This window comes from Caretta caretta, chromosome 1, assembly GCF_965140235.1.
Source record: "Caretta caretta isolate rCarCar2 chromosome 1, rCarCar1.hap1, whole genome shotgun sequence".
In the NCBI taxonomy this organism is placed as follows: Eukaryota; Metazoa; Chordata; order Testudines; family Cheloniidae; genus Caretta; species Caretta caretta.
In genome coordinates, this window is record NC_134206.1 from 9,085,957 (window position 1) to 9,107,433 (window position 21,477).

The following is a 21,477-nucleotide window of genomic DNA, read 5'->3' on the forward strand; positions in this document are numbered from 1 at the left end:
GATGTCTAAGGAAGTAGTCAAGGATACAAGCATCAGAGACCTCAATGGATGAGACACAGGGTGTTTCACGATATACTTGCAAAGGCAGAGATATATCTCAATGCCACATACCACATGTATTGCAGCCTGCTTTCTCCAACCAGAAAATGAGGGCTATGAAAATGTCCAATCTGCCTGTAACTCAAAGCTCTGAGGCTCTACCCAGCAAGCTTGAATGAACTAGCCAGTCAATATCTTCTGAAGTGAGAGTGGTCTGTGAAAGCCTGAGAAGCAGAGACGTTCTGTGGATAAGGCACAGAGGGCTTGGAGCCAGGGATTCCAGGGTTCTACTCAGTGGCTCTGACAACGACTCATTCTCTGTTTGCCCATCTGTAAAATGGGGATAACATTTACAGGGGTACCTGGAAGGGGTAGACAGTAAATAACTGTACAGTGCTAAGAAAAAATGCAAAGCACCAAAGCAGTATTATGCCATCCCCTCAACTAGACCAAGCTTTTATAAACATTGCACTTCTTTCCTTCCCGCTAGTCTACATGGGTTATTTGGAAGAGCAAACTCAGAAACGAGCACTCGGTTGCTTCAATTAACATATACTGATGAGGCTATATTTTTGCCTCTACAATGTAGTCTGCCGCACAAAGCAATCCTATTAAACTGAAGATCTGTCGCTGAGAGGGCTCTTTGCTATCACGAACCGAAGAGATTAGCCATTTTTAAGCACTGGCATCGGGGATCTATATTTGCTTACAGAATGAAAAATGTGCTCCATAAACATTCGACACAGAGTAATTTCTATTGCAAGCCTTGTCATCGCAAATAAAGACTATGACTGGGACAGGTGAGATTGTATACTGCCTGGGCTGGCCACTCAATATCTTTTAAAGAGACAGTGGCCCCAAAATGCACCTGCAGCCCTGACATTTTTAAAAAAATCTTCAGTTTGTGCTAGTTTGGCTAGGGAGTGGGGAAAAGTTTTATGGGCTCTCCAAATGAAGATATCCTAGAGGCCAGGTCTGCTTTCATTTCAGGAGAGCTGAGGGTTTCTTTTTGCCTTGGATCTATCAATAATGGCTATCCAATATTGGCCTAATCCCCCTGTTAATGGCTTTGACGACTTGACTAATTGCCGCAATAATTGACAGAACCTGACTCATACAACTGGTCGATTTCACCTCAATAAAATATTACACTTTAATAAATAACAGTGTCACTCCGTTTGCTAATAGAACACAAAAGTGGCTACTAGTTCATAAGGGCCCTGGCCTGACCTTCCTTCGCCCTCCCCTTCCCCCTTTTGCCCCCCTCCCTCCCCACACGCCAGGCAGCTGGTCCAGAGAGCAGAGCCTTTTGGACAGAGCAGTCTTGGCAATCTATTGTGTGCACACTGAGAGGGCTCCAACCTTTAGATCCTTAATAGTAGGCAATTTGTCACCTCCCACTAGCTGTCTCTAGCTGGGGATCAACACCTGGGCAACACCCCAGGCTGTTCAAGGCACCCACCTCCCTCTTCCCCCCCGTTCATATTAGTAGGCTCTAGCTTATAATATTTGATAAATAGCATGCTAGTTCACTTCTAGCGTCAGTGGAGCAATGAGGCACTGGAGCAGCTGCATAAGGTCACTCATTGGGGAAATATGTTTCTGTCAGTGGTATTGAAAAAAGTTTAGTGGAGTGACAGGTCTCAATTTTTCAAATTTTATTAACTCCATCCGCTTAACAATTTGTCTTGAATTCCTTCAGATTCCAGATAACTGTCAATAGGGCTCAGGATGGGTGGGTACTGGCAACGTGCAGAATTATGCTGTTTCATTTGGTGGCAAGTTTTGAATAATTCCTAGTGGGGGGAAAAACACCACATGAAAAGGACAATCCTAGGCACAGAATGTAGGAGAGACTGAAGCTTTCCCAAGCCTCCTGCGAAGATGGGGGTGGGCAGGGGCCAGGGCAGATAAGGATCCTTAGTGGTGGTTTTATCATGACTTTCTTGTCTAAGTTACAAGCTGCTGAGATGGGACCCAGCAACATGCCTGAGCATAGGTACCAATGCCTGGGGTCCATTCCCAGCTCTGCCAGATGCCAGACTTGGGGCAAGTCATTTCTGTTTCTCTCTCAATACCTCAGTTTCTTCTGTACAATGGAGATAATACTTCAGCACTTCACAGTGGTATTATAAGGGGTCAAACAACACTGATGGGGCTATATGTACATCAGTAGGTAATTACTTTTCTCCCAGAGGTGGACAGAGGAGAATAAATTGCATTAGTTGGAACGTGGCACACAGTATAATCGGATGTTCTGCAAACTACCACACAGACTGCAGTTCTACCAATGTACCTAGTCCAGACCTCCTCTCACTGTTCTAGTCCTGACCCTCTCTTTTGCAGATCACCCTTCTTTGGTGTCCGTGACACGGACAAAGTATCTGTTGGGAATCATCATAAGACCATCCCTGTCCTGGCGCTGTCAGTGAGAGCTACTGTTTGCAAAGAAGCCTGAGCAGAATAATTAAAATTCAGGTGAGTCACCCAAATGAGACACCCACCATCCGACACTAGCCCTCCTTTCCTTTGTCCGTGGACCGACTGAAGGCACCACAGGAGGATAATGATAACTACAGTAACCCACACATCTGTCAGCAGAGCCTCTGTGGTACAAACAGAACAATCATCTTCACCAGCTGGCAAAGGCTTTTAATTTTCACTTGTATAACGTAAACTCCAAGGTATAAACCAGCCAGCCAGAAGCAGAGTCTCTCATTTCACAGTCAGGGCTTCCCGCTATAGTGCAGGTGAGGAGAAAGCACAAGAAGCTCTTGTCTGCCCGTGCCACTGCTCTGGGATTGGCCAGAATCTCCTTGGGGAGAGAAGTCCCTACTCCTGAGGATTGCTCCACAGCACTAGCTGTCCGAAATCAGGCAGGGAGAGGTAGCTTCACCGTGAATGGCTAGGCACGCCGCAGGGAGCACACTGCCCTCTCTCTGTGCGGCTGGTGCAGCTCACAGTCTGGTGTGTGCTGCCGGGTGGCTTTCTAGCTGAATTCCTCCTAGGGACCCAACCCACAGCACGGCTTGCAGACAATTCTGCCCTAAGAGAGCAAGGTTTTGCAGGGTCAGGTCCACGGTTTCTCTAGGGCAAACGCAGTTCTCTTATTTAAACAAAAGATAATGTCACCCAGAACTGGGGGAAACCTAAACCTGTAACGATGTATGCTGTTGGGGATGCCCAAGAAAGACACATTGAATGGCAACACCTCTTCCTGGACCCACAGCAGACCTGACAGACACTGAAACTAATTACATGCACTGCCCACACACTCAGGTGTGCTAAAAGCATTTGCCACTAGTTACTTCTCTCCAAGGCCTTGTTTCGAGCACCAAAATAGCCAAGAATTCACCAGGAGACAGCAGCCCATATTACTTGCTGGGGATTACACGATGTCATCAGCCATCAGCTTTGACAAGCAGTGACATTATTATTGCTCTACATGGCTAGTTAAAGTAATATACAAAGACTTCTGTCCTCCCGAGTCCTCGGTGATTGAATTAGCATGATCACCCTTTTTCCAGTAAAATAAACCTGTTTTTAAATCAATAAGGCAAAAATATTTCACAGGTAGCTTTTAACGTACAGTATTAACATTAAACAGCTTTTGCTGCCTTAAAGTAGCCACTGCAGACCCGTAATCCTATCAAATTTGGGGTGTTTTGGGTTTTTTTGAAAGATAAAAAGAACACAGCATGGCCAGATCCTCAGCTGGAGTAAATTGCTGTAGCTCCATTTACTTATTCCTGCTAAGAGTCTGGCCTTCTTCTTTCAAACGATGCTTCCCAGCAGCTTGGATTTCACTGGGCGCCCCCCTGCCCCCAGAGATGTTCAAATCCCATCAAGGGAAGACATGGGGTAAAATTTTCAAGAATGATTTGGGACCGGTAGGAACATTTGAATATTACACCCTAGATCTTTTAGAACCCATCCCTGCTTGTCCTTCACTTAGGCAAAACTCCCGTTAATTTCCATGGATATTTTTCCCCAGTTAGGATTCACAGGATTGACCCCTCCCAGTGTATTTACATATCACGGCAAATTCTGCCCTCAGCTGCACCCAGGAAAACACCAACTTCCATGGGATTAGACACGAACATGAATGTGGCCCAAAGACCAGTGCTGTCTCTCCCTTACACCTCGTTTTGGTTTCTTCATAAACCAGTTCCAAACCCACATTTTGATTTGACAATAAGGGCTTAACCCCCAGCTGTTACTCAAAGGTAAATCTCCCATTGAAGTCAGTGGGAGCTCATCAGGTAAGGGATGAAGGAGAAAGCCTCAAGTCTCTGACAGGATTTATACAGGGCCTCATGTCAGGGTGTGAGATAAACCCTGACATTTCTCTTAAAGCATCTTTCCAAAGACCCTTCCAATGACGCATGAATCAGAGAAGGCAGAAATACTGGAGGTGAACCACTGGCTGCACGACCAGCATAAGGCTGAATATTTTGGTTTTGTGGTGCATTAGGCCATATTTCAGTTGGCGAGGGTGGTATATAAACAGGAAGGCCTGAATCTCACAGGTAGAGGACACAATTTCTCAGCTGGAGACTAGCTGGAGCAGTCAGGAAGGCATCAATCTAGAAATGCAAGGGGAGGATGCTAAGAAGGCAAATGTGGTACAAACCCAAACTCAGCCTTGTCATTAACAAATTGAATCAATGCAACAAAGAATGCGAAAAGAAGAATTTTTTCAATGATTTATATACCAGTGCCAGGAGTCTGGGTAGCGAGCAAGAGGAATTAGAAATTCTCATTGATGGGAAGAAATTTGATATAATTGGCCATTGTAAAATCTGGTGGGACAATCTGCATGATTCAAATGTTATAATCATTGGTTATAATCTGTTCAGGGAGGACAGAGTGGGTAAAAGGGGAATAGTGGCACTCAACATTAAAGACATTAATACCTGTTTTGGAGTTATTGATAACTCAGAAGTGCAGTGTGCTGAATACATATGGATCAATGAGCTAAGAAGGGAGGGAGTACCGCTGGGGGTCTGTTTCAGGAGTACTGAATCAAACCAGGATGAGTTACTCCTTCTATACTTGTTTGTTTTGTGTGGAAAATCAACATGTGTAGTTATGAGGGACTTTAATTTGGGAGACACATGCTGGAGGTCTCAGGCAGCCACAAGTAACACATCATTAGAGCTTCTAGGAATTATAGATGATAACCTTCTAATGCAAAAAGGTATTGCACCAAACACAAAATAACTCTGTTTTAGACCTTATTATGATGGATAAAGATGAATTAATCACTGGACTGGAAGTTGGTGGTTGCTTAGGGACCAGTGATCATGATGTGATTACATTCCACACTGGGCTAACAGAGGACAGGCCCAACCAGCAATACATGCATGCTTTGTGTTCCAAAAGGGCTAATTTCCTGCAATTAAAAAAGCTGACGAAATTCGTGAGCAAAATTGATTGGGAGGGAAAAATTAGACAGAAAATTTTTAAATGAAATTTGGGAGTTCTTTAAGAAGAGATATTAACTGACCAAAAAGCCAAGATTACACAATCAAGAAAGAAGACAACTTTGTCTAAAAGCCCATCCTGGTTCAGTGGTGAAGAAAAAACAGCAGTTAGAAACACAAAAGCAACATATAACAAATGGAAAGCGGGGGAAATCGATAGCAAGTGATATAAATTAGAAGTTAAGAAGAGGAGAAAACTGATAAAGGAAGCTCAAGCCATCAGGGAAAAATCCATGGCTGGCAGGGCTAAGGATAACAGAAAGGAGTTTTCTTTAAGTATATTAGGAACAGCTGAAATCCAAGCAATGATATCGGATAATCACTAGATAGATAAGGCAAAACTGTTAATAATGATGCAGAGAAGGCAGAAATGTTCAATAAATACTTTCCCTCTATATTTGGAAACAAGCGGGATGATGTACTTGTATGACAAAAAGATAATGAAGTACCTTCCAGTCCATTAGTAACTGAGGAAGATGTTAAACAACATCTACTAGGGATAGACATTTTAAAATCACCAGGCTCAGATAACTTGCACCCAGGAGTCCTAAAAGAGCTGGTTGAGGAGATCTCTGATCTACTGATGTTAACTTTTAATAAACCGTAGAATATCAGGGAAATTCCAAAAGACTGAAAGAGTTCTAATGTTGTGCCAATGTTTAAAAATGGCAAGTCGGAAGTCCAGGATAACTATAGGCAGGTTAACAGAAGAACATAAGAATGGCCATGCTGAATCAAACCAATGGTCCATCTAGCCCAGTATCCTGTCTTCTGACAGTGGCCAGTGCCAGATGCTTCAGAGAGAGTTAACAAAATAGGGCCATACATCAAGTGATCCATCCCATTGTCCATTCCCAGCTTCTAGCACTCAGAAGCTTTGGGACACCACAGAGCATGGGGTTGTATCCCTGACCATCTTATCTAATAGCCACTGAAGGACATATCCTCCATGAACGTACCTAGTTCTTTTCTGAACCCTGTTATACTTTTGGCCTTCACAACATCCACTGGCAATGAGTTCCACGGGTTAACTGTGCACTGTGTGAAGAAGTACTTCCTTATGTTTGTTTTAAATCTGTTGCCTATTCATTTCACTGGGTAACCCCTGATTCTTGTGTCACGTGAAGGGGTAAATAACCCTCCCTTCTTCACTGTCTCCACACCAGTCACAATTTTACAGACCTCGATTATATCCCCCCTCAGTCATCTCTTCTCCAAGCTGAACAGTTCCAGTCTTTTTAATATCTCCTCACGCGGAAGCTGTTCCATACCCTTGAGCATTTTTGTTGCAGTTCCCTGCACCTTTTCCAATTCTAATATACTTGTTTTGAGATGGGGCCACCAGAACTGCACGCAGTGTTCAAGATGTGGGTGTACGATGGGTGTATATGCAGCATTATGGTATTTTCTGTCTTATTGTCTATCCCTTTCCTAATGGCTCCTTTCCTAATGGCTCCTTTCCTAATGGCTCCTAACCGTTCGCTTTTTTGGCTGCCGCCGCACGTTCAACAGATGTTTTCTAAGAACGATCCATGATGGCTCCAAGACCTCTTTCTTGAGTGGCAACAGCTATTTTCAACCCCCTCAGTTTGTATGTATAGATGGGATTATGTTTGTCCATGTGCACTTCTTTGCATTTATCAACACTGAATTTTATCTGCCATTTTGTTACACGGTCACCCAGTTTTGTGAGATCCCTTTGTAACTCTTTGCAGTCAGCTTTGGACTTAACTATCTTGAGTCATTTTGCATTGTCTGCAAATTTTAATACCTTACTGTTTACCCCCCTTTTCCAGATCATTTATGAATATGTTGAACAGCACTGGTCCCAGAACAGATCCCAGATCTATTTACCTCTCTCCATTTGTGAAAACTGACCATTTATTCCTACCCTCTGTTTCCTATCTTTTAATGGGTTACTGATCAACGAGAGGACCTTCCCTCTTATCCTATGATTTTTTACTTTTCTTCAGAGTCTTTGGTGAGGAACCTTATCAAAGGCTTTCTGAAAGTTCAAGTACATTATATCCACTGGATCACCCTTGTCCACATGTTTGCTGAACCCCTCAAAGAATTCTAATAGAGTGGTGAGGCATGATTTCCCTTTACAAAAGCCATGTTGACTCTTCCCCAACATATCATGTTCATCTACATATCTGATAATTCTGTTCTTTACTACAGTTTCAACCAATCTGACTGGTACTGAAGTTAGGGTTACTAGCTTGCAATTGCCAGGATCACCTCCAAAGCATTTTTTAAAAGCCAGCATCACATGTACTATCCTACAGTCATCTGATACAGAGGCTGATTAAGCAATAGTTTACATACCACAGTTAGTAGTTCTGCAGTTTCATATTTGAGTTCCTTCAGAACTCTTGGGTGAATACCATCTGGTCCTGGTGACTCATTACTGTTTAATTTATCAATTTGTTCCAAAACCTCCTCTAACAACCTCCTCAATCTGGGACAGTTCCTCAGATTTATCACCTAAAAAGAATGGCTCAGGTTTGGGAATCTCCCTCAAATCCTCTGCAATGAAGACCAATGCAAAGAATTAATTTAGCTACTGTGAACAGCCTTGTCTTCCTTGAGTGCTCCTTTAGCACCTTGATTGTCCTGTGGCCCCACTGATTGTTTGCCAGGCTTCTTGCTTCTGATGTACTTTAAAAAATTGTTGTTAGTTTTTGAGACTCCTGCTAGTTGCTCTTCAAATTCTTTTTTGGCCTACCTAATAATACTTTTACATTTGACTTACCAGAGTTTACGCTATTTTCTACTTTTCTCAATAGGATTTGACTTCCAATTTTTAAAGGATATCTTTTTGTCTCTAACTGCCTTTTTTATGCTGTTGTTTGTCCATGGTGGAGTTTTTTTGGTCCTCTTACTGTTTTTTTTTAATTTTTATTAGGGGATGCATATAGTTTGAGCTTCTATTATGCTGTTTTAAAAAGTTTCCACGCAGCTTGGAGGCATTTCACTCTTGTGATTGTTCCTTTTAATTTCCATCTAACTAGCTTCCTAACTTTTGTGTAGTTCCCCTTTTTGAAGTGAAATACTACTGTAGTGGGTTTCTTTGATATTCCCTCCCCTTTCCCCAAAGGATGTTAAACTGAATTACATTATAGTCACTATTACCGAGAGGTTCTACTATATTCACCTCTTGGATCAGATCCTGTGCTCCACTTAGGACTAAATCAAGAACTGATTCTCCCCTTGTGGGTTCCAGGACTACCTATTCCAAGAAGCAGCCATTAATGGTGTCTAGAAACGTCATTTTTGTATCTTATCCTGAAGTGACATACCCAGTCAACATGGGGATAGTTGAAATTCCTAATTATTACTGGGTTGTCTGTTTTTGTAGCCTCTTTTTAAAAGTGTGGGGGACAGGGCATGGCCCCTCTGGCCCAGCCAGTTCTGGTTCCCCCGTTCTCTTCTCTTCTCTTCTCTTCACTAAGACAGAGAGAATCCTTTTTAACAAATCCTCCTCTAAGGGATATGTCTGTCTAAATCGTGTGCTCCTCTGCACCTGTCAGCTTTCCACCAGCCCTTAGCTTTAAAACTCCTTTATAATTTTACATGCCAGCAATTTGGTTCCATTTTGGTTTAGGTGGAGCCTAAACCTTTCTCAAAAGAGTGCCTAGTTCCTAATAAATCTAAATCCTTCATCTCAACACCATCATTTCATCCACGCACTAAGACCCTGCAGTTCCATCTAACTGGCCCTGCACATGTAACTGGAAGCATTTCAGAGAATACTACCATGGAGATCCTGGACTTTAATCTCTAAACCAACAGCCTAAATTTGCCCTCCAGGATCTCTTTCCTCCCTTTCCCTATGTCACTGGTACCTACATGTACTGACCACCAGCTTCTCCCCAACCCTGCACATAAATCTGTCTAGGTATCTCGAGAGATCCACAATTTCCGCACCCAGCAGGCAATTCACCATGAGCCTCTCCTGGTCATCACAAACCTAGCTATCTATGTTTCTAATGATCAAATCCCCCATTGCTATTATGTGTCTTCCTAATAACTGGGCTTCCCTCCCCCAGAAGGGGTATCCTCAGTGTGAGATGATACCTCAACATCATCCAGAAGGAAGGTCCCAACTATGGGGTCATTTCCCTCTGCTCCAGTTTGCTGTTTCTCCTTGACAAGACTTTTATCCTCCTCAACAGCAGAGGCTTTCGAACAGGGGGCAGGTCTGCTCTACTGTGTCCCAGAAAGTCTCGTCTATCTACCTCTCCATCTCCCTTAGCTCCACACTCAGTTTCTGAGGGCTATGAGCTGTATGCACCAAATGCACACGTCACCTACCCATACACGCTGCATTCAGTGCAATAAACTGGATAGCCCCACACTGCTGCTGGACTTCAGCCAGCATTCTTATTACTCCTGCAGGGTTTTTGGTTTGTGTGTTCTTTGTGTGTGTTTTTTTTCTTGGGGATGGTGGTGGTTATTGGCCTAAATTTAGAGAATGTTTATTAGTGTATCTGGCTCTTAAGCTCCTCACAAAACTCCTGTTTGGTGCTCTTATTTCCTGGCTCCTCTGGTTGCTCGGGAGCTGGCTTCTGAAATCCCCATTCTCCATGAATCAGCCCCAGCGCCTTGTCAAGGCATCCCTAGGGAATAGAGATCAAAGGATGGCAGGCTAGAGGCCTGTTAGGAAACTCTGAGTCTGGCCTAGCAAGCCACTAGGCTCAACACACGGCCCCCTGGCAGACCACTCTACAACCATCAATCAAGCAGGTACATGGCAAGAGAGCAAGCACCACCACAACAAACAAACTAACAGACAACCAACTAGCCTGACGTCAAATCCCAGGCGAAATAATAGAAGGCTGATATAGGACTCCACTGATCAAGAATTATAGGGTAGGAATATAATTAATGCCAGTCAATGTGGTTGAAAGAAAATAGATTCTGTCCGACCTGATTTCACTCTTCGATGAGATTACAAGTTTGGTTGACAAAGGGAATGACCTAGAGGTAATGTACTTAAACTTTTGTAAGATGTTTGACCTAGTACCGCACAACATTCTGAATGGAGAGGGTGCAGAAAAGAATTACAGAAATGATTCAAGGTCTGTAGAAAATGCCTTACTGTGAGAGACTCAAAGAGCTCAATCTGTAGGGCTTATCAAAAGGCTTGAGAGGTGACTTGATTACAGTCTTCAAGTACCTTTATGGGGAGAAAATATCTGGTTCGAAGGGGCTATTTAACGTAGCAGAGGAGGGCATAACAAGAACCTGAAGCAAGCCAAATCCAGATTAGACATTGACCACACATTTTTAATGGTGAGAGTGACTAACTATTGGAACAAATGACCAATGGATATGGTGTATTCACCATCTCTTGATGTCTTCAAACAAGGGCCAGATGCCTTTCTGGAAGACACGCTTTAGCCAAACACAAGTATTACTTTAGCAATACAAGTTGTTGGGCTCATTGCAGACATAACGGGTGAAATTTAATGGCCTGTGATATAACGGACGTTAGACTGGATGATCTACCAGTCCCTTTCTGGGCTTAAACACCAAATTTATGAAAGCAGGAAGAGAATCTTTGGGGTGAATCCTTTAATTTTTTAAATAGGTACCATCAGGTTAAAAGTCCTATTTAGTACAGATTCTGATTAAGGTGGCACTTTATTAAACTCCAGGAGAGGAGCAGCATTATTAAAGGATCTGTTTAGAAATAATTTAAAAATCATCCTAACCTTTGACTTTCACCTCCTCAGGTTATTAACACGGAAACAGATCTGATTTTTACATCATTTGTGCTACGGTAGCGCCCATCCCCATTGTGCTAGGCACAAACTCATCCATAGTCAGAAATTGTCCCTGCTCAGAAGAGCTTGCAATGTACATAGACAAGACAGACAAAGGGTAGAAAAGGAAACAGAGACCAGAGAGGAGAAATGAGTTGTTCAAGGTCACATAGCAGGTCTATATCAGAGCTGGGAACAGAATCCAGGTCTCCCACAGTCCCTTCCTCTGTCCACATGCTTATTATATTTCACTTACCTTGACCACTGAAACTAGACAGGGTTCCCTCTAGTTATACACTAGTTGATTAGTTACACAGTACTGCAGTGTTAAGATTCTAAACTACAGGAGATTGTTTTAAATTAAAAAAAAATAAAAATTCTTTCATCTTTTAAAAAATTCTTCCTACTGCACCAATGGTTACAGTATCTCAGTATCCTTCATTAAGGGTGAAATTCCCGCCCTATGCTATTTTGAGGGCGTAAGTAGCACCTAACAGCATGAGCTGTGTGCTGGTCTCCTGCACAGGGTTTTTTTCTCAGATGTACCTCAGAGAAAAATTTAGTCCCATAGTGCATCAATTCTGCCAGAAAAAGAGCTAATTCTTTCCACTCCTCTCTTAGTTTGCTACGATGCTCCTTATTGATGACTGACTTCGCTATTGCTAAGTCTTTCTGCATCTCCATTACCATGGACCAGCCTACTCACAGACAGGCTCTGCATCTCAAGCTAGTCCCGCACTTGTTTTTTCATTTTATTTTTTCAACCATAATACACGCAGGACATCTGTCTATATATTTTCACTATCGCATAAAACGTTTTTACCAAAATATACAATTAAGTATCAGGTTCTGCTCTCAGTTATGCTGATGTAAGTTGAGAGACTAACTTGCCTTTGATGGAGTTACTCTTGATTTACAGCATTGTAACTCAAATTGGAATTTGGCCCTAACTGTTAATAGAAAATTATTCCATTGGATTATCTGACAAGAATTATCTCTAGAACTATCCCGAACAACGGACATATTCTGTAAGTGGGTAAGCAGGTAAGAAATAAACAAACCTTCTAATCACAGTGCAATATTTTGGAACCTTCTGGCTCATACAATTGAAAACAGATCATATTCAAATGGTGCCAGTATTATAATGGGTAAGCAAACTGGCACTTTACACACACCTATCAAATATAAAGTGTGCATGCTGCTCATTGCAGAACATGCCTATCAAATATGAAGCATGCATGTAGTTGATTCCAGGTATCATGTGGGCACAGAAGGAAAACTCCTGAAGACACAGTACGTGGTATTGAACTTGTGCCTCAACATTACCCACTTCTTAAACACGTAACTGGTTTGGAATTGCCATCAGATACATTTGCTCCCTGGGATGTATGAGATGGGAGAGCTGTAGTTACCCCTTGATGGACCATCATAATCCTGGCTTTGTACTTCTGGGTTGAAAAAGTCTTTGCTGCTTATGTCCTGGTGTTTCAGGGGTGTTTGCTCAGTCACATTTCTCGCACTGATATAATTCCACTAACACATCTCAATTCATATTGTTTTATGAGGTCCTCCTTTCTAGAGGGAACAAAACCACTTTTAACCTTGTTCTTAAGGTATCAATGCGAAAAGGGAAACTAAAGAATAATACTCTCTCTCTTCATATATTCTTTCTCTCCATAAATATATACAGCTATTAAATGCCTTACAAATGGTTATGTCAGTGCACGGCTTTGTGCCCGGAAAGACTTCAAAAGGGATCTATTTGTTCCCCACCCTGTGGGGAAACTATTCTTAAAAGCTTCGACACGGACATAAATGTGCTTGTGCTCACACACTTATTGCACTCGCCACGGTGGGACATTAGAAGCCTCAGTGCAATGATATGATTGGATTTTAAATCCCAGTCTCTGAGGATTTTAATTACTGGTCTGGGGCTGCTGGGAGTGGAACTCACTGCCTTTGGACAGAGGGGGTCGATACGCTGGCCCACAACATATTGAGTCATGACGCCTGCAGACACTATTGTGCTATTTAATCATCTTTTGCAAAATTTACAGTGTAACAGAAGGAATCAATACTGAATTTATCACATTCTCTTGTAAATATGAGCAGAGAGGAGGAGAGTTTAAGACACTCTTAACAGAACAGAAGGCCTGGGACAAAAGTGCCGTAGCAGCACAATGACATCCCTGCTTCTTAGGTGTAAGCAACACAAAGAGCTGGGTAGCCTCGCAAGGCATGTGTGGGGATCTCAAGAACCCCCGGTCTTTGTCCTCCCCCTGCCACCCTGGAGTCTGGCAGGGGCTCCGAAGGCTGTAGAGGCGGTGCACTCATTCTTGGGGAGGGGCTGGGTGAATGTACCTAGAACTGCTCCACAGCGCCCCCTTCTGATAATGATGGGTTGGGCTCAAGGAACTGTAACGGTGATAAGAACATAAGAAAGGCCACATTGGGTCAGACCAAGGGTCCATCTAGCCCAGTATCCTGTCTTCTGACAGTGGCCAATGCCAGTGCCCCAGAGGGAATGAACAGAACAGGTAATCCTCAAGTGATCCATCCCCTGTCGCTCATTCCCAGCTTCTGGCAAACAGTGGCCAGGGACACCATCCTTGCCCATCCTGGCTAATAGCCATTGATGGACCTATCCTCCATGAACTTATTGAGTTGTTTTTTTAACCCTATTATAGTTTTGGCCTTCAAAACATCCTCTGGCAACTAGTTCCACAGACTGACTGTGTGTTGTGTGAAGAGATACTTCCCTTTGCTCGTTTTAAACCTGCTGCCTATTAATTTCATTTGGTGACCCCTAGTTCTTGTCTTATGAGAAGGAGTAAATAAAAAACAGTTAGTCACCTTCTCGTAACTGTTGTTCTTCGAGATGCGTTGCTCATATACATTCCAACTAGGTGTGTGCGTGCCGAGTGCACAGTTCACGGGAAGGTTTTTCCCCTAGCAGCACCCGTTGGGTCGGCTCTGGAGCCCCCTGGAGTCACGCCTTCATGGTGCCGCATATAGGGCCCTGCTGGTCTGCTGCCTCGCCAGTTCCTTCTTGCCAGATACTCTGAGAGAGGGGAAGGCGGGTTGGTTTGGAAAGGACATGAGCAACACATCTCGAAGAACAACAGAGCATCTTCAGGAGGAACGCTGGGTGGGGTCGCAGTTGCACCTTATCTTTATAAAAGATATACGGAGGGTCAGATGTGAGAGCCTTGAGCTCAGACACCCTTCTGGCTGATGTTATTGCAGGGAAAAAGGCCACCTTATAGGAAAGGTAGAGGAGTGAGTATGTCACTAGGGGCTTGAATGAGGGCCCCATCAGCCTCGAGAGTACTAAGTTAAGGTCCCAAGAGGAGGTGGGCAGCCGAATATGAGGATATAATCTGTCCAACCCCTTGAGGAACCGCCGCACCATTTCGTTAGTGAAGATGGAGCGGCCATGTTCTCCTGGGTGAAAAGCTGAGATGGCAGCCGGTGAACCTTTATCGAGGAGTGAGACGAGCCCTGCTGTTTTGACTTTAGGAGGTAGTCCAAGATAAAGGGGACTGACGATTGTGTTGGAAGGATACGACTCTGCAAGCACCAAATTGTGACTCTCTTCCACTTGACTAGGTAAGTTGCTCTGGTTGAAGGCTTTCTGCTACCTAGAAGAACCTCCCTAATGGGAACTGAGTGTGTGGGCACTAGCAGGTTCAACCATGCAGCTTCCAGGCCACAAGGTGGAAAGACCCAAGATTGGGGTGTTGAAGCCTTCCGTGATGTTGAGTGATGAGGTCCGGAACTAGCGGTAGAGTGATTGGAGTGTCCACCAATGGCTCCAGTAGCATGGTGTACCAATGCTTACGTGGCCAGGCGGGTGCTACCAGGATCACTGAGGTTCTGTTGCTCTGAATTTTGAGGAGGACCTTGTGAATCAGCAGTATGGGAGGGAACACGTAGAACAGGCAGTCCTTCCATTGAAGGAGAAATGCATCTGCCAATGAATCCGGGCTGTGGTTTAGGAAGGAGCAGAATTGTAGGCACTTCCTGTTGACGCTTTGGTGAACAGATTCTTCTGGGGAACTTCCCACCGCTGGAAGATACTGTTTATTACGTCCAGGCGGATAGACCACTTGTGGTTGTGAAAAGACCTGCTAAGGTGGTCACTAGTTCGTTCTGTGACCCTGGAAGATAGGACACTTCCAAAAGTATGGAGCGTGCTATGCAGAACTCGCAGAGCTTGAGGGCTTCCTGACACGGGAGAGAAGCGTGCTCCCCACTGTCTGTTGATATAAAATATCGCTGTTGTATTGTCTGTCAGGACTGATAGCACTTGCCCTCCAGGAGAGGCTGAAAGGACCACCAGATCTCCTTTACATTGATGTGAAGCATCAGTCCCTCCTGAGACCAGAGGCCCTGAGTTCTGTGCTCCCCAAGGTGTTCTCCTCACCCCATGGCCAAGGCACTGGTGGTCAGACATAGGGATGGACAGGGTTTAGAAAACACAACCCCTGCACACACCAAGTGTGGGTCGAGGAACCAGTGAAGAGACTTAAGAAGGTCTGGAGGAAAGGTAACCACCATGTCTAGGCTGTGCCTGCTCGGTTGATACACAGATGCCAGCCAAGCTTGGAGAGGTCTGAGTCTGAGCCTCGTATGTTGCACTACATATTTGCAAGATGCCATGTGACCTAGGAGTTTTAAGCAACTCCTTACTGTGGTTATAGGGAATCATTTGAGGTCCTGTATGATGTTGTGAATGGCCTGGAAGCAGGATTGGGGCAGGAATGCTCTGGCCTGTGTTGAGTCTACCACAGCCCCATGAACTCTATTCCCTAAATAGGGGGGAGCGTTGACTTTTGAGTGTTTAGGAGGAGGACCAATGCACTGACGGTGGATCTTATGAGGGAGACATGTTGGTCCACTTGTGTTCTGGGACAGCCCTTGACTCGCCAGTTGTCTAGGTAAGGAAATAACTCCACCTGCCTTTTCTGCAGAAAAGTGGCCACGACTGACATACATTTGGTGAACACCCAAGGAGCCGATGATAGGCCAAACAGTAGTTCTGTGAACTGGTAGTGGGAACTCCCAATTGCAAACCCTAAGAAGCGCCTGTGGGGCGGAATTATGGAAATGTGGAAGTATATGTCCTTCAAATCAAGGGTGGCATACCAATCTCCTGGATCCAGGGATGGGATGATAGTGGCCAAAGAGACCATTCGAAACTTTAGTTTCTTCATGAACCGGTCCCTGAAGAGGGATGCGGGGGGGTGGGGGGGAAGGGGCTAGGAAAATTGGAGAGAATATCCTATCTCTACCATGCAGAGGACCCAATGGTCTGAGGTGATTTGGGACCACGCTCAGTAGAAATGGGACAGACATTCTGAAAACAGGAAAGAAGGATCCAGTTGAGAGGCTGATATAATGCCCTCGGGCACATCCTCAAACGGTCTGCCTAGGGCCTGGCTGGATGACCCAGACCACCTGTTATTTGGGGACTAGGGCTGGCAACAGCAGTTTGGGTTCTGGTCCTGCGTAAACTGCCCCGGTATGGTCGTGTTGTGGGTTGAGGCCTAAATTATCTACGCTGGGTGGCAGGGGTGTGCAGATCCAGCGATCTGACAGTGGCTTGGGAGTCTTTCAGACTGTGGGGTATCAAGTCCGTTTTCTCCAAAAATAATGTGGCCCCCTTGAACAGTAGGTCCGGAATTGTCTGTTGGATCTCCCCGGGGAGGACCAAGGCCTGCAGCCATAAGAAATGGCACACTGTGATGCCCAAAGACATCGTCCGCGTTGCAGAGTCCACTGAGTCTAACGCCGCTTGCAGCAATGTCCTGGAGACCGTCTTGCCCTCATCAATGAGAGCCAAAAATTCCAGCTCAGAATCCGTTAGGACAAGGTCCGAGAATTTGGACTTTGCGTCCCATGACTTGAAGTTATAATGGCTAAGGATCGCTTGCTGGTTTGCGATATAAAGCTGGAGCCCTCCGATGGAATATATTTTCCTCCCAAAGAAGTCCAGCTTCTTTGCGTCCTTAGCTCGAGGGGTAGGCCCTTGCCTTTCCCTTGCATTAACAGCCGCCACTATCGAGTCCAGCGGGGGGTGGGTAAACAAGTATTCATAGCCCTTGGAGGGCACAAAGTACTTTTTCTCGACTCCTTTAAGTGTAGGAGCCAGAGAGGATACTGTTTGCCACAGGGTTTTTGTGTTCTCCTGAATGGTCTTTATCGGGGAAGGTCCAGCCTGGTGGGTCCTGCCGGGGATAAAATGTCCATCACTGGGTCTGACACCTCGGTGACCTCCTCCATCTGTACCCCGAGATTCTGGGAGACCCACCTCAGAAGTTCAAGGTGGGCTCTTCAGTTAGGAAGGGGAGGCCCCGAGGACGTTCCTGCCACTGTCTCATCTGGAGATGATGATGAAGATCCTGGAATATGGGAGGACCCCTCCTGCCCATCTGGCTCCTCGAAACGCTGTGCCCCCGCCCCCAAGTCGGAGTCTGCTTTGGTGCCAACCCCAGTACCGGTGGCAGCTGTGGTACTGTCCGTGGTACTGTCCGAGTGTAGCCATGGTGCCAGGGAGGACGCCGGGTACGGTGCCGGGTCTGTTGTTGGTGCCAGACGCGATACCAATTGTGGCACTGGCGGCGATAGGGGTGGCTGATGCCCAGGAGAAATCCCTGGCCCTAGACGCAGTCCTTCTCTCAGACACGACCGAAAAGAAGCATACCAAGGCGGACCTCTGGGACTGGTGGTAAGCCCATGGGGTCCAGAAGGGCCACTGGGTTGGCATCTGAACCGGTACCTGCCATTGTGGTGGCCACGGTACTAGGAGAAAAGTTTGGATCATCCCCGCTGACTGGGAGTGCCGGCTGCTACGGTGTTGGCTTCTCCCGGACTCATATGAGTCAGTGTCCGATAGGGACTCTGATGAGTCCGTGCGCGGGGACCATAGTGGCGCTGTGCTCATCAGTGCCGGGGAGCGTTGCCGGGGCGATGTAGATCATTGCCAAGTAATAGCCAGTTTGCCTCTGGACTTCACCAGTGGCCTGTGAGTCGTTTGGGAACTCGGGACCAGTGCCGTGACACTGTGGTTGGGGAAGTGTGGGCCTGTCAATGCTATCAGGTCCCACGCTGTCTCATAAGTCTCGGGTGCGGAAACGAGGTTCAAATCCTCCACCTAGGTCTCCTCCAGGGGCACCAGACTCAACAGTCCCTCCCGTGGGCCTGGAGTTGACAGTGCCGGCTGTTGAGCTGGAGGGGATGTGTGGTCTTGCACTGGCCTCCCTCCCTTGGGTTCACATTCCTGTGCGCGGGAAGAGGAGCGCCCTCTATCAGTCTTCTTGTGCTGCTTCTTCAGGAGAGCAGCCTGTGAGCAGTGCCGAGATTGATCCCGCACCGTGCTTGGTGCCGGGGAATGCTGGTGCCGAGGGTCTCTGATCCCAGAGTCCTTCCTCGGCACCTCCCAGACCAAAGCCGGTGCACTGACGCTGAAGAGCCCAGTGCCGCATCCATGGGGCTTGACTGAGGCTGGAGACCTGCTTCCATTAGCAGCAACGTTAGTCTGAGATCCCTCTCCTTCGTGTGGGGGCAAAAGCTCCATCATATCTTGCACCTGTCTGCTTGATGGGACTCCCCCAGGCACTTTAGACAAGCTGAGTCACCCTTGGGCATAGGCTTCTTGCAAACCCCACATGGCTTAAATCCCTGGGTCCAAGACATGTGGGCCCAGGAGAGGGATGGGGAAATGGGGGAGGGAAATTCCCTTCAGTACCCCCAGTCCAGATTTCTAACTAACTAACTACAACAATTTTTTAAACTCTCTTTAACTATTTACAGAAAATACGCTAGAGGATCACTCCTTGAAGGTGAGAGATGAAATGCTCTGACGACGGTAAGAAGGAACTGGAGAGGCGATGGGTCAGCAGGTCCCTATATGCAGCGCCATGAAGGTGCGACTCCAGGGGGCTCCAGAGCTGACCCGATGGGTGCTGCTAGGGGAAAAACCTTCCAGTGAACTGTGCACATGGCATACTCACACCTAATTGGAATAGATATGAGCAAGCACTCGAAGAACACTACTTCCTTATTTACTTTCTTCACACCAGTCATGATTTTATAGACCTTAATCATATCCCCCCTTAGTCATTTCTTTTCCAAGCTGAAAAGTCCCAGTCTTATGAATCTCTCCTCATACAGCAGCCGTTCCATACCCCTAATCATTTTGGTTGCCCTTTTCTAAACCCTTTCCAAGTCCAATACATCGTTTTTGAGATGGGGCAACCACATCTGCATGCAGTATTCGAGATGTGGGTGTATCATGGATTTATATAGGGGCAATATGATATTTTCTATCTTATTATCTATCCCTTTCTTAATGATTCTCAATATTCTGTTCGCTTTTTTGACTGCCGCTGCACATGAAGTGGATGTTTTCAGAGAACTATCCACCATGACTCCACGATCGCTTTCTTGAGTGATAACAGCTCATTTAGACCCCATCATTTTATATGTATAGTTGGGATTATGTTTTCCAATGTGCTTTACTTTGCATTTATCAACATTACATTTCATCTGAAATTTTATCACCCAGTTTCGAGAGATCCTTTTGTAGCTCTTCGCAGTCTTCCTGGGACTTAACAATCTTGAATAGTTTTGTACCATCTGCAAATTTTGCCACCTCACTGTTTACCCCTTTTTCCAGCTCATTTATGAATATGATTTGTTCACGCTTCCTTAGCTGGGAGGAGGATGGCTGGGACAAAGGGTTTTGAGAATGGTGAGGGGATAAAGGGGAGCTTTCAGGGCTGTATAAGGAATGGAAAGGCTCCTCCCTGAAGGAGCTCTTATTTAGATTGTAAGCTCTTTGTGTCTGGGACCATTTCCTCATGTGTGCGTGCGCACAGAGCAACTGGAACAATGGGGTCCAGATGTGCTGGAGGCCTCTAAGTTCTACTCTAATACAAACTAATAATAATTATTTTTAAAACCTATGTTTAGATTTCTTGCACATTGTAACCAGAATATGGCCTTGTGTCACTAGGAGAAAAAGGTGTGTTCATACCTCGAGCTAGCTAACATAAGGTAAAACCCTAGTGAAAACAAGGCAGCTTGTAGTTTTCACATGAATTAGGAGGTCAAGTTAAAGACTATGGGTGAGCCGAAGACAAGGCCCAATCACCTCTGGCTCTCTTTAGGAGATCACAGACACATACTCATTCGTGGCAGGCATTTCTAAAATGAAAGCCATGGAAGAAGCTAACCTGGACCATAGGCAGCTCGCCGTCCGTTTGCTGTTATTGTACACACAAACCTCAACTCTCTTCTCCTGTGGCTGTGTTAAGAGGAGAGGTGGAAAAAGTTGCCATAGCAGCTACAAAGAAATCCCACAAATAGTTTCTGGAGCTGGTGTGGGAGTTCTTGAAACAAACCACCTACCAACTGGAATTTCTGTGGCTCTCCCGCCTCTTAACTCCCCACTTAAAATATTTTAAAACAATGGGCCTAGTTTGGCTCTTTCTTATCCTGGTGTAACTCCACTGATTACAATAGCCCTGCTGATTTACAACAGAATACTAGGCTCTGAATCTTGTGGCTGTATGTTGATCAGTACCCCTGCGAGACAACTGCATTTCCGAGGATGTGCTTGTCCCCTCCAGCAACAGTTCACTGCTGTCAGCTATTGCCTGAACAGTGCCCCCATCTAGGATACAACTCTTGGAAAAATTCTTGGTCAAACACAAGGTTAAGATGATTTGATCACAGTTTATAAGTACATACATGGGGCACAAATATCTGATAATGGGCTCTTCAATCAATCAAAGGCAGAACATGATCCAATGGCTGGAAGTTGAAGCTAGACAAATTCAGAATGGAAATAAAACACCAATTTTTAACAGTAAGGGTAATTAATCATTAGGTCCAACTTACCAAGGGTTGTGGTGGATTCTCCATGCTAGAAATTTTTAAATAAAGATCAGTTGTTTTTCTTAAAAGATATGCTGTAGTTCAAGAGAATTATTTTGGGGATGTTCTCTGGCCTGTGTTATATAGGAGGTCAGACTAGATGACCACAGCAGTCCCTTCTGGTCTAGGAATCTTCATATTAAGCAGACTTCAGATGTAGGAAAACTACTATAATTATATCCTCGAATTTTTTCTCATAATACCACAAGCCATTCTGGATTTGTGATGTCAAAAGAACC

At 45.1% G+C, this 21,477-nt stretch overlaps 1 protein-coding gene across 2 annotated transcripts in view; it reads right to left on the reverse strand.

Annotated features, from left to right (window-relative positions):
• CLPB (ClpB family mitochondrial disaggregase) overlaps window positions 1-21,477 on the reverse strand; it is a 145,579-nt gene that overhangs the window by 61,176 nt on the left and 62,926 nt on the right. The window lies entirely within an intron of this gene.